This window comes from Protobothrops mucrosquamatus, unplaced genomic scaffold (assembly GCF_001527695.2).
Source record: "Protobothrops mucrosquamatus isolate PMUCROS unplaced genomic scaffold, P.Mucros_1.0 scaffold1524, whole genome shotgun sequence".
In the NCBI taxonomy this organism is placed as follows: domain Eukaryota; kingdom Metazoa; phylum Chordata; class Lepidosauria; order Squamata; family Viperidae; genus Protobothrops; species Protobothrops mucrosquamatus.
The window spans coordinates 413,963-424,087 of NW_015387696.1; the positions used below are offsets into that span (position 1 = coordinate 413,963).

Sequence of the window (10,125 nt, forward strand, 5' to 3'; positions counted from 1 at the left end):
AGTCTTACCTTTCCCTATTGGTATCTTTTCCCGAGCCATTTTCCAAACAGAGTATCTGTGACATGGGTTATGTTGTACATGCTCGGGCATTTCATGGGAGGAAACTTGGAAGCACATTGCCTGAAATCTGTTTCAGAGTCTTTAATTACAAGGTACCCTGATGGTCATAAGAATTTCTGGAATAAGCATTTCAGCTGATTGATCTGTCTGCATTCCAAGTGAGTCAACGGTGGGGGATCCCAAATCCATTTTTACCTGACCTTTTATTGTTACTAGTGGTTAATGCCATAGGGACCTGACAGGAGATCCACGCAACTGGAACGAGCTTAGTTTTCTGCTTTGTGCTTGCCTGCCTGTTTTGTTGCTCTGGAGACGGAAGAGCATGGAATTCTTTCCCCCATCCAGAAATAGTTCCGTTACCTTGTGACCGGAGTGTTTTCCTCCTTGGTTGAAGGCCAACTCTCTCTGTGTATGTGCACACTCGGATGAGACTGAGTTCTGGGAACAGAGAGGTCATCAAGCTCCTCACATAGTATCATGACTGCCCTATATCTTCTACCTCTGATGCCTCAGATGGGGGTAACCTTTGCAGGAGCAACGGATCTTGAGTGACATCTCCTTTGGCACTTCACTCATTATGTCATGTTTGCCCTAGGCCATAAGCTGATCAGCTGTCCATCTTGGCCGCGTGGCTGGACAGCACATGCAAGCATGTGAAAGCTCCTATCTTTTCCATTTCTGTTGTGGCTACTTAGCTCTTTGCTTTCTTGAATTATTGAGGACTTCCCGTAGGCTACTCGGAACTGGATTTTCGCAGTTGTAAACCCCCTTCCCCGCTGTGGAAATCTTCCATTAAAGAGAGGGTTCTAATTATAACCTTGCTCGGCTCTTAATTTGTACAATTCCTCAATTATCTGAAGCCCAATAGGCAAATTCTAAAAGGATGAGCTGACTTTTTTTATATAAGTCATAGGAAGATTATCATCATGAATTGGGGGAATGTCTTCATTAAATGTTATGCACTGATAGCTTTAACATAGCTTCACCATGGTACTAGGTCACAGGTGTCAAACCCGCGACATCACGTGACGTTTCGCGACACATCGCGACTTTTTTCCCATTGGCGGCAATAGGGGTGGGTGCGGTTTCGGTATGACGCATCCGGCCCATGGGCCGGCAGTTTGACACCCCTGTATTAGGTGAACTCAGTTCAAAAAGAAGTGGCCTCTGCAAGTGACTGGGACAAGCTCTAAGAAGAATTGTTGCTCTTCACAGAACTTAATTTCTACTTTCCTTGATTATTTTTGTTGTTCTTTTCTAGGCCTGTTCTTATTTCTGCAAATTCTTGTGCAGTGCCCAGAACTGAATGCAATACCAACCCAGTTATTTTTTAAAAAAAATTCTTTTCTTGTGATCCATCAGCTAAGGCAGGGGTAGGCAACCTTGGCTCTTTTATGACTCGTGGACTTCAACTCCCAGAAATCCTGAGCCAGCCTGGCTCAGCTTGGAAACCTCTGCCTTTCCCCTCAGCATGGCTGGCTCAGGAATTCTGGGAGTTGAAGTCCACGAGTCATAAAGCGGCCTAGGCCAGAGGTAGGCAACCTTGGCTCTTTTATGACTCGTGGACTTCAACTCCCAGAATTCCCGAGCCAGCATGGCTCAGCTTGGAAACCTCTGCCTTTCCCCTCAGCATGGCTGGCTCAGGAATTCTGGGAGTTGAAGTCCACGAGTCACAAAAAAGCCAAGGTTGCCTACCCCTGAAGGGTTTGCTATGCTTTGCAACTTGGCTGCTATTTTGGTGAAGTAAAGTTAGATTGGCCTTGAACTGAGCTTGACTCCTGATGACTCCATCTGCCCTGGAAATGTTTTCTTGGCAGGAACCTGGAAGTGGCTTACCATTGCCTTCTTCCAGGTTGTGTTTTGGCTTCCCAATCTTGCATACTACATCGAGATTCCTTGCTAGTACTAAACAGACCTGCTAGGTCTTAGCTTCCAAGCCTAGCAAGGCTGAGGCAAAGGGTGCCTCCATTATCTGTCCCTAATATTTTGAGCTTTTCTCTATTCTTCTTTGGCACGGTTAGCAGCAAATAAGATGTCGAAGGCTGAATTTCACCTTGGAGAACTTATGTCTTTATGAAATGATGTTTCATGCTGCAACCCCATTGCCCCCCTTCACCCCAGCGAAAAATCCATTTGGTCATCACATTATTATCGTAGGACAGGAAGAGCTAGGAGGCAAAAGATAAAACATTTATGTTGTAGTAGTATATAAAACAGTTTTTATGTGTTTCTTCTGAGAACAGGTAAAGGAATTCTGGTCTGAGTGGAAACAAAGAACTTGAAAAGAAATTCCAGCTTGTGCAGTCCATAAATCAGGGCAGCAGCTTTAATAGTGGTGCTATAAATTATGTTTTTTTAAAAAAGACAGATATACAAAATATACTGGGTGTTAATACTCTGCTTGCCATTGTTGATGCATTGTGACCAAAGTTAACCTCGCCCAGTGTCCTGGATCGAGCAGGGGGCTTGCGTAATCTTGCTTGATACAAGCAGATTAACTCCACGGAAGGGATTCATGCAAATTACTTTAATTCATCAGGCATCCTCCAGACACTAACTTACAGTTACTGTAGAGCAGTGGTGGCGAACCTATGGCACGCGTGCCAGAGGCGGCACTCAGAGCCCTCTCTGCGGGCACGCGCCGTTGCCCCAGGAGAGTTCACCAGAGTAGCAAGCACGTGGCGTTTGGAAGCGACGGCAGGAAGTGAGCGAGCAAGTGCTGTTGGACCCCCGGGGATGCCCCGGAAATGGCGACGGACTGGCCCCCGCTGCCCTGGCCCTGGCCATGCTCACCCAGTCTGCCAGGACCAGTGTAGCCATGCCCACCCAGTGGGCCACACCCCCCTGAGGGCACCACAATGCTAATGCAGCCCTGGCACTTTGCGATAAATAAGTGGGTTTTGGATCGCAGTTTGGGCACTCGGTCTCTAAAAGGTTCGCCATCCCTGCTGTAGAGATTCTTCTGAAATACAGATCGTAATCTGGACCCATCACGTAGGTTAAAAAAAAAAAAGAATAGCTTCTTCCATTCTAACGAAGCAAAGAGACCTCGTGACTGGACTTCATAGAGACCTCGCTGACTGGCACGTAGCCAGGAAGTCAGGTAATTAAAGAGAAGTCCCTCCCAGTGGCCAGTCCGAACACAGATCTGACCAGGTAACCTAAACTACATTACCCAGAAGGCCATCCCTTAAAGGGACAGTTCTTAATTCCTAAGCTAGCTATATACTATGACCAGCACACCCAGGATGATTTTCCTGTGCTAGGTTCAGAATTTCCTCTCCTCTCCTCTCCTCCCTACTTACTCCCCCCTCCCCTCCCTCCTATTTCCTATTTCCTTTATTTTTATTTTTTTGGTGCTGCTGCTTTAGAAAGAAACTTGATCGGTATCTTTGTAAATCCCTTCTCTGTCTGATCTCAGTGATCAAGAAGACCACACTGGCATTTTCTCCCACCCCCTTTCTTGGCTGCTTCTGAGCCGTAGCCTCACTGGTGGTGTTCATTTTTTTCCCTCCTAGCCCATGACAACCCGGTCTAAGTGACGCTACTTTTTTTATTGCAATGCATGATGTTTTGCCATTTAGACAGCCAGCAATCTCCTCTCCCTTCCTACCCACCCCCAAATCCTATTCTCCCCCATCAAATTCAGTTCTTGCTATGCCTCAAGGAAATATATTTCTCCACTGGATTGTAGTAGTAGTAGTAGTACTACTACTACTAGTAGTAGTAGTAGTAGTAATGATGATGATGATGATGATGATGATGATGATGATAAAAGTTGGAAGGGACCTTGGAGGTCATCTAGTCCAACCCCTTGCTCAGGCAGGAAACCCTATACCAGTGATGGCGAACCATTTAGAGACCGAGTGCCCAAACTGCAACCCAAAACCCACTTATGCATCATCAAGTACCGGGTGAGTGTGGCCCATTGGCTGGATGTGGCCCATTGGCTGGGTGTGGCTGTGGTGGTAACGGCAGACTGGGTGGGACTAAAAAGTTCAATCAATCAATTCTAGCTTTGCAAGATCTTTTTTTTCTCCGCAAGAAGTTGAAATTGACTGATTGAACTTTTTTTTTTTTTTTGCACACGGCAGCAGAGGCCTAAAGCAAAAAGGTTTTATAAAAGCCAGCTGAAGGTCTAGGACTAGGGCGACGGCGCACGTGCCCACAGAGAGGGCTCTGAGTGCCACCTCTGGCACCCGTGCCATAGGTTCACCACCACTGCCCTATACCATTTCAGACAAATGGCTGTCCAGTCTCTTGTTAAAAACTTCCAGTGTTGGAGCATTTACCGCTTCTGGAGGCAGGTTGTTCCACTGGTTAATTGTTCTCACTGTCAGGAAGTTTCTCCTTAGTTCTAGGTTGCTTCTCTCCTTCATTGGTTTCCACCCGTTGCTTCTCGTCCTGCCTTCAGGTGCTTTGGGGAATAGCTTGACTCCCTCTTCTTTGTGGCAGCCCCTGAGATATTGGAACACTGCTATCATGTCCCCCCTCGTCCTTCTCTTCGTTAAACTAGACATACCCAATTCCAGCAACCGTTCCTTATATGTTTCAGCCTCCAGACCTCTAATCATCTTCCAAGGTCCCTTCCAGCCCTATGAAGATATAATGGAGAGTGACAAGTTTGAAGAGAGTCTGAGTTCTAATGTAGTTTGTATGCCTAGAAACCTTGGGACAAACAACACAAAAAGATAATTTATCTACTGGCTGCATTGTGTGTTATGATCTGTGTTTTGTTTCAAGTATTGGTGAGCTTAGCTTGAGGAAAACCGGAAGCATCACTTGAATATCTCTTTCATCTTTTACATGTTAATATCTCTGATTCTAACAAACTAAGCTTTAATTTAGAGTGACTGTTGGTTTTGCAGTTCCATTTAGAACGGGGGTAGTCAGCCTTGGCTCTTTTATGACTCGTGGACTTCAACTCCCAGAATTCCTGAGCCAGCTAAGCTGGCTCAGGAATTCTGGGAATTGAAGTCCACGAGTCATAAAAGAGCCAAGGTTGACTACCCCTGATTTAGAAGGTAGGGTGGGATTTTATTTATTAAAACAGACTTCTGCGACTGCCCATTTAACCAGTCCAACTCTGAGCAGCAGTGCAAAAGAGAAAAATGGGTATGACGACGTTTCGCGCCAAAATTCTGGATCTTGTCCCCTAATGCCGTTGGAAAAAAAGAGAAATGCAATTTAGATTCTCATGGGTTGGGAACACATTAAGAAAGCTAATCAGAAGTCTGTAGGCAACACCTTTTGGATCTCTCCGGTGCCAGTAACTCAGAGGGTGTCTAGAAAGGAAAGCATAGTTGCTGGTATCAAAATCCAGGTCTGAAACAGGATTGAAATGGCTGGAGATAATACAAAGTGCTTGGAATTAAATGTTGCCTTAAAGCACTTCGGACTAATGTTATCAGGCACAGGAAAAGCAGCTTTCTATCAGATGCAGGGTAGGGCAAGCTGAGGTTTTTCACATCGTCTGCTGTCTGGTCTTCTGAAGTAATGTAGTCCAAATACAAGCTTATCTTCTCAGTGAGAAGTAGATTATAGCTTTAGGAGTCATTGGGATTATCCCGATAAGTATTTGCACTGTGTATCTGACTGGAGAAAGGATGGAAGCTTTTCTCTGTGAAATGTTTTTCAGAACTGAGTACGCTTTCCCGTTGAGGACAAAGGGATACATCTGTTTTGTTTAAGAGACTGAGGTGTACAGCACGTCGCTTATCTCTTCCAAATTTGTCAGACCTTTTTTTTAAAGAAAGGGTTACTCAGTAAAACATTCACCTTTTAAATCTTTCACCTTTTAAATCTTTCTTCTGTCATCAATTTGTCCCTTCCCACTTTACTGCAGCCTGCTAAAGCAGGGATTGGAGCACGAGATTAGATGCTGCCTAATAATAATAATAACAACAACAACAACAACAACAACAACAACAATAAAGTTGGAAGGGACCTCGGAGGTCATTTAGTCCAACCCCCTACTCAGGCAGGAAACCCTATACCATTTCGGACCAATGGCTGTCCAGTCTCTTCTTAAAAACTTCCAGTGTTGGAGCATCCACCGCTTCTGGAGGCAGGTTGTTCCACTGGTTAATTGTTCTAACTGTCAGGAAGTTTCTCCTTAGTTCTAGGTTGCTTCTCTCCTTGATTAGTTTCCATCCGTTGCTTCTTGTCCTGCCTTCAGGCGCTTTGGAGAATAGCTTGACTCCCTCTTCTTTGGGGCAGCCCCTGAGATATTGGCAGACTGCTATCATGTCCCCCCTCGTCCTTCTCTTCATTAAACTAGACATACCCAATTCCAGCAGCCGTTCCTTATATGCTTTAGCCTCCAGTCCCCTGATCATCTTTGTTGCTCTTCTCTGTACTCTTTCTAGAGTCTCAACATCTTTTTTACATCGCGGTGACCAAAACTGGATGCCGTATTCCAAGTGTGGCCTTACCAAGGCATTGTAAAGTGGTATTAACACTTCACGTGATCTTGATTCATGGAAATTCTTAGTGTAATGTCTAGAAAGGCAGAAGTGCGATGACTTTTTAACATCTGTTGCAAGTACCCACTCCTGATACTCAAGGCAGTTTTCAACCAACTCAGACGCCTACTTTGCCCCTACATTTGACACGAACAGCACCAGCACAGTCCCCAACAAGTACACAGTCAAAATTAGAGGCACCTTCACATGCTCTCTTTCTAATGTTATCTGTTTCATTCTTTGCCAGCAATGCCCTATACCCATACGCACACATACATATATGCACACATTTTTAAACAAGAGGATAACAACAATAAAAACTAAGATAAAGTAAGGAAGAAAAAGAAAGCAAAGAGCAAAATGTGCAAGAAAAGAAAAAAAAAGTTGAGGCAAAATAGAAAAGAAAAAAGATATAAAGAAATGGCTTTATATTCGTCACGGCAGTTATAAGTACAACTATATCTTAACCTCACTATCTAAAGTTACATTTTAATTCCTTTTCTATAATCTATCCTATCTAATCATCAATGCCATCAATCACGTTTTTTTATTTTTACCCAAAATATCCATAAAACATTTCCAGTCACCAATAAATGTAGATATGGTATCTTTTCTCCACCGAAATAAGTTAATTTAGCCATCTCGGCAATTTTACCAACCATTCTTCCATAGTGGGTCTGCCAAAACTTTCCATCTCTCTGTTCATATAATAATCTTGCTGCAGTACTCATATATTGAAATAATCTTCCTTTTTTTCCCTAACTGTTTATTCATTAGTCCTAAAAAGAAAAGTTCTGATTTCAGTTGAGTCTTTAAAAGCCCTCTGCATCAAAGTATGTATTTGAATACTTTTTAAAGCTTTTTTATAAGGCCACCGAGCACGATAAAATACCTCTTCATGTTGTTCACATTTCCAACCATACATTTGAAGTGCCTTTATACATTCTAGATACTTTTACTGACATATAAACCAATGATACATCATTTAAAAAAAATCTCTTTTAAGATTTTAACACAGTGTAAATTTCAGCCCTTTTAATCACATATTTTCCCATTGGTCCATCTATATATTATAGTCAAACTTCTTCGCCAACATTCTTTAACTTGTTTTTCCCGTTTCAGATTTCAGCAAAGGTTTACTTATTTATTTATTTATTTATTTATTTCCCAGCTTTATTATTTTGATAAAAATTCAAAAGGCTAACATACCTAATACACCTTTCTCTTCTTATTGTGAGTTGGACTGAGAGAGAGGGACTGACCCAAAGTCACTAGGCCTGCACCTTAACCATTAGACCAAACAGGCTTTGTAGTATACATTTTTATTTACATCTCTTTATACATTTTAGTAATTACATGTTCATCATCAGTGCACACATGTACTTTAAATTCTGTCTTACTTTGCTCTGCACCATAAATCTTTTGGTCCATTTGAATCTTTCTGATAAATGTAATTGGGAAAGCCATTGACAATTATATGCTTCCCCTATTAATTGCTCTCTTGATTTAGTTTTAAATTCCCCTTGACGGCTTTCCAATGATTTCTGATATGTCAACCATTTGTCCTCGTCTGCTGTTTCTCTTCTATAAGATGCTTCTTGAGCTATTCCATATTCCCAATACGGCATGTCGAATAAAATGATTTTAAAATCCAAATTAATTTTATTGTACCATAAATATCCATGACATCTAAACCTCAGGCTGTGACCTTCTATCTCCAAAAGTTTCTTGTTTCTCAGCAACATCCATTATTTCATCCCTATCAAATAACAAGCAGCAAAATGCAATTTCAAATATGGTAAATCCAATTCTCCTCTTTCCTTTCTTTGTTATAACACTTAATATTTGACTCATGATTTCCCCCCCCTTGCTATATGAATGTAGATGTATAATTTTGCCATTGTTTAAATGCTAAACAGATTTCAAAACAGATATTATCTGAAACAGAAGCATCATTCTTGGCCAAACATTCCTTTGTATCATAAGCATTCTCCCCAACAGTGACAGTTTTAATTTCTCCCACCTTAACATGTCCTTCTTAATTCCATTCTGTGTCTTAATATAATTATTTTCAAATAGCACCGCAACTTATATTTGTCATAATAATACCCGGGTCCTTTACTTTTTTCTCAATCTTAAAATCAGTTTTTTCTATCAGTTTATTTGGTCGTATAATTTCATATTTTTGTTAACATCTTGGTCTTCTGGTTATTACACGTAGTCTTTGACATACAACCACTTATTTAGTGATCATTTGAAGTAACAACAGCACTGAAAAAAGTGACCTATGATCATTTTCACACTTACAACAGTGGCAGCATTCCTAGGGTCATGTGACCAAGATTTGGAGGCTTGGCAACTGGCATGTACTTATGTCGGTTGCAGTATTGTGGGGTCATAACAACTTTTGCAACCTTCTGGCAAGCAAAGTCAATGGGGAAGCCAAATTTAGTTAACAACCATGTTACTAACCTAACTGTGGTAATAAAGATTATAAAAGGGGGCAAAGCTTAGTTATAAAGTGTCTTGCTTTACAATAGAATTTTGGAGTTCAATTGTGGTCACAAGTTGAGGACTACCTACAATCTGAAAACCTACTAACATGTCAAAATCCTTTAATTTCCACATTAAATTTCTATTTCGCCTAATAGATCTTGTAAAACAGAGGTCCCCACCCTCTTGGTCACCGGGCTGCATGAGTAGCTGGGCAGTGCACGCGTGAGTGTGCGCGTGCTAACCCCCCCTCGTGCCACCGTTGCGAGAGTTGTGCGGGCAGCGGCAGCACCACTAGTATCGCGCAGGTGGCACCGTTGCCAAGAACTTTGTGCCAGCGGCGGTAGCGCCGTACGCAGCAGGCAGGCTGCAGCACGAGCCTCACGCAGGGGCAGCAACGCGATCCTCGTGCCAGTGCCGGCATCGCTGCGGGCTGTGGGGCGAGCCTCACATGGGGTGGGGGCGTGATCCTTGCACATATAGCATTGCTGTGAGCCTGGCGGCGGCACCACAATCCTCACACAGGCACCAGCATCACTGAGAGCCTCGTGCGCATGCTTGTGGTCTGTTTGTGTGTATGCACATGTGGCCACATTCACATTTGCGCATGCATGCGTAAGGCGCCTGCCCCTCCCTCTCTCACCAGGCTGCCAACCCAGAAAGGTTGGAGACCCCTGTTCTAAAATCTGTACTAGCATTTCATCCTCCTTGGCATTTTGTGGCTGACCTCAAATTATCTGTTTTAGAAAAATGTGACTTTAACTGTGCCATAAAGCAAAGCATCGTTGAAGCCATAGACATAAAGTTTTCAGGCAACTCAAAGGGTCTTGGCTAACACAATCGGTTTTCAACACACTATACTTGTTGATTCAGAGATCCCCAACCCCTGGTCCGTGGACCGGTACTGGGCCGTGGCATGCCAGCAACCGGTCCGTACAAACAAGCAAAGCCCCATCTGTGGGATGCAGGCAGCCCACAAAACCACGCACCTTCTGGTCTGTGGAAAAAACTCTCTCCACGAAACCGGTCCCTGGTGCTCAAAAGGTTGGGGACCTCTGCGTTAATTGATGAAGATGACTCTGTCTCACATGTAACCTGCATCTGCATA

General features: G+C 43.1%; 1 protein-coding gene across 1 annotated transcript in view; it reads left to right on the top strand.

Moving 5' to 3' along the window:
- Positions 1 to 10,125, top strand: part of LOC107293182 (calcium/calmodulin-dependent protein kinase type II subunit gamma) — a gene marked incomplete at its 3' end in the record, with an annotated part of 164,650 nt that overhangs the window by 51,766 nt on the left and 102,759 nt on the right.